Source organism: Schistocerca serialis, chromosome 3 (assembly GCF_023864345.2).
Source record: "Schistocerca serialis cubense isolate TAMUIC-IGC-003099 chromosome 3, iqSchSeri2.2, whole genome shotgun sequence".
NCBI classification, from domain to species: Eukaryota; Metazoa; Arthropoda; class Insecta; order Orthoptera; family Acrididae; genus Schistocerca; species Schistocerca serialis.
The window spans coordinates 567,376,014-567,379,518 of NC_064640.1; the positions used below are offsets into that span (position 1 = coordinate 567,376,014).

Below are 3,505 nucleotides of genomic sequence, written 5' to 3' on the forward strand. Positions count from 1 at the left end.
CATGTTTCACTTCCATACATAGCTACACTCCATACAAATACTTTCAGAAACGACTTCCTGATACTTAAATCTATACTCGATGTTAACAAATTTCTCTTCTTCAGAAACGCTTTCCTTGCCATTGCTAGTCTACATTTTATATCCTCTCTACTTCGACCATCATCAGTTATTTTGCTCCACAAACAGCAAAACTCCTTTACTACTTTAAGTGTCTCATTTCCTAATCTGATTCCCTCAGCACCACCCGACTTAATTCGACTACATTCCATTATCCTCGTTTTACTTTTGTTGATGTTCATCGTATATCCTCCTTTCAAGACACTGTCCATTCCGTTCAACTGCTCTTCCAAGTCCTTTGCTGTCTCTGACAGAATTACAATGTCATCGGCGAACCTCAATGTTTTTATTTCTTCTCCATGGATTTTAATACCTACTCCGAATTTTTCTTTTGTTTCCTTTACTGCTTGCTCAATATACAGATTGAATAACATCGGGGACAGGCTAAAACCCTGTCTCACTCCCTTCCCAACCGCTGCTTCCCTTTTATGCCCCTCGACTCTCATAACTGTCTAGTTTCTGTACTAATTGTAAATGGTCTTTCGCTCCCTGTATTTTACCCCTGCCACCTTTAGAATTTGAAAGAGAGTATTCCAATCAACATTGTCAAAAGCTTTCTCTAAGTCTACAAATGCTAGAAATGTAGGATTCCCTTTCCTTAATCTATTTTCTAAGATAAGTCGTAGGGTCAGTATTGCCTCACGTGTTCCAACATTTCTGCGGAATCCAAACTGATCTTCGCCGAGGTCGGCTTCTACGAGTTTTCCCATTCGTCTGTAACGTATTCGCGTTAGTATTTTGCAGCTGTGATTTATTAAACTGATAGTTCGGTAATTTTCACATCTGCCAACACCTGCTTTCTTTGGGATTGGAATTATTATATTGTTCTTGAAGTCTGAGGGTATTTCGCCTGTCTCATACATCTTGCTCACCAGATGGTAGAGTTTTTTCAGGACTGGCTCTCCCAAGGCCGTCAGTAGTTCCAATGGAATGTAGTCAATTCCCGGGGCCTTGTTTCGACTCAGGTCTTTTAGTGCTCTGTCAAACTCTTCACGCAGTATCGTATCTCCCATTTCATCTTCATCTACATCCCCTTCCATTTCCATAATATTGTCCTCAAGTCACATCGCCCTCTATATACTCCTTCCACCTTTCTGCTTTCCCTTCTTTGCTTAGAACTGGGTTTCCATCTGACCTCTTGATATTCATACAAGTGGCTCTCTTTTCTCCAAAGGTCTCTTTAATTTTCCTGTAGGCAGTATCTATCTTAACCCTAGTGAGATAAGCCTCTACATCCTTACATTTGTCCTCTAGCGATCCCTGCTTAGCCATTTTGCACTTCCTGTCGCTCTCATTTTTGAGACGTTTGTATTCCCTTTTGCCTGCTTCATTTACTGCGTTTTTATATTTTCTCCTTTCATCAATTAAATTCAATGTTTCTTCCGTTACCCAAGGATTTCTGCTAGCCCTCGTCTTTTTACATATTTGATCCTCTGCTGCCTTCACTACTTCATCCCTCAGAGCTACCCATCCTTCTTCTACTGTATTTCTTTCCCCCATTCCTGTCAGTTGTTCCCTTATGCTCTCCCTGAAACTCTGTACAACCTCTGGTTCTTTCAGTTTATCGAAGTCCCATCTCCTTAAATTCCTACCTTTTTGCAGTTTCTTCAGTTTTAATCTACAGTTCATAACCAATATATTGTGGTCAGAGTCCACATCTGCCCCTGGAAATGTCTTACAATTTGAAACCTGGTTCCGAAATCTCTGTCTTACCATTATGTAATCTATCTGATACCTTCTAGTACCTCCAGGATTCTTCCAGTTATACAACCTTCTTTTATGATTCTTGAACCAAGTGTTAGCTATGATTAAGTTATGCTCTGTGCAAAATTCTACCAGACGGCTTCCTCTTTCATTTCTCTCCCCCAATCCATATTCACCCACTATGTTTCCTTCTCTCCCTTTTCCTACTCTTGAATTCCAGTCACTCATGACTATTAAATTTTCGTCTCCCTTCACTACCTGCATAATTTCTTTTATTTCATCACACATTTCTTCAATTTCTTCGTCATCTGCAGAGATAGTTGGCATATAAATTTGTATTACTGTAGTAGGCGTGGGATTCGTGTCTATCTTGGCCCCAATAATGCGTTCACTATGCAGTTGGTAGTAGCTTACCCGCACTCCTATTTTTTTATTCATTATTAAACCTACTCCTGCATTACCCCTATTTGATTTTGTATTTATAACCCTGTATTCACCTGACCAAAGTCTTGTTCTTCCTGCCACCGAACTTCACTAATTCCCACTATATCTAACTTCAACCTATCCATTTCCCTTTTTAAATTTTCTAACCTACCTGTCCGATTAAGGGATCTGACATTCCACGCTCCGATCCGTAGACCGCCAGTTTTCTTTCTCCTGATAACGACGTCCTCTTGAGTAGTCCCCGCCCGGAGATCCGAATGGGGGACTATTTTACCTCCGGAATATTTTACCCAAGAGGACGCCATCATCATGTAATCATACAGTAAAGCTGCTTGCCCTCGGGAAAAATTACGGCTGTAGTTTCCCCTTGCTTTCAGCCGTTTGCAGTAACAGCACAGCAAGGCGTTTTTGGTTAGTGTTACAAGGCCAGATCAGTCAATCATCCAGACTGTTGCCCCTGCAACTACTGAAAAGGCTACTGCCCCTCTTCAGGAACCACATGATTGTCTGGCCTCTCAACAGATACCCCTCCGTTGTGGTTGCACCTTCGGTACGGCCATGGTTCAATGGGGGGGGGGGGGGGGGTAAATGTGGAACGCTTCAAGATTTTGCGTGTCATTCTTGCGCAGGGGCCATGCTAATCTTCTCTGTATCGTTCCAATTTTAGTATATGTACCGCCGAAGCGAGTACCCGTCACCAGTGGCATATTATATTATGTAAGACAATATATTTAGAAAGATGTTTTCTCTTTAGTGTATAGGGTTCCTCATTGAAGTGACGTATTTTTTCCCATATACACTGACGGAAAAAAAATCGCAACACCAATAAATAATTCATGTACAGAAATGAAATTGCAAGAATTCATTTGACCAGGTAACATATTTCAGTGAATGACATTGCAAGATTACAGGTTAATGTAAGCGCTCGAAAATCCATTGCAAATGTGAAATGCTGGTTCACTAATAACCTGTGTAACCGCCAGAATGTTGACTGCAAGCATGCGAACGTACATGCATTCTGTTGTAAGGGTGCTGGATGTCAGTTTGTGGAATGGAGTTCCAGGCTTGTTGCACACGGTCGGTCAACACAGGGAAGGTCAATGCTGTTTGTGGATGACGCTGGAGTTATCGTCCGATGATGTCCCACATCTGCTCGATTGCAGACAGATCTAGTGATCGAGCAGGCCAAGGTGAAATGTTGACACACTGTAGAGCGTGTTGGGTTATAACAGACCATGTA

General features: G+C 41.7%; 1 non-coding gene across 1 annotated transcript; it reads right to left on the bottom strand.

The window, feature by feature from the left end:
- Nucleotides 1-2,849: 2,849 nt before the first annotated feature.
- Nucleotides 2,850-2,956, bottom strand: LOC126472255 (U6 spliceosomal RNA). The gene has a single exon (XR_007586383.1). It is a non-coding gene; the product is annotated as a U6 spliceosomal RNA (small nuclear RNA).
- Nucleotides 2,957-3,505: the final 549 nt, after the last annotated feature.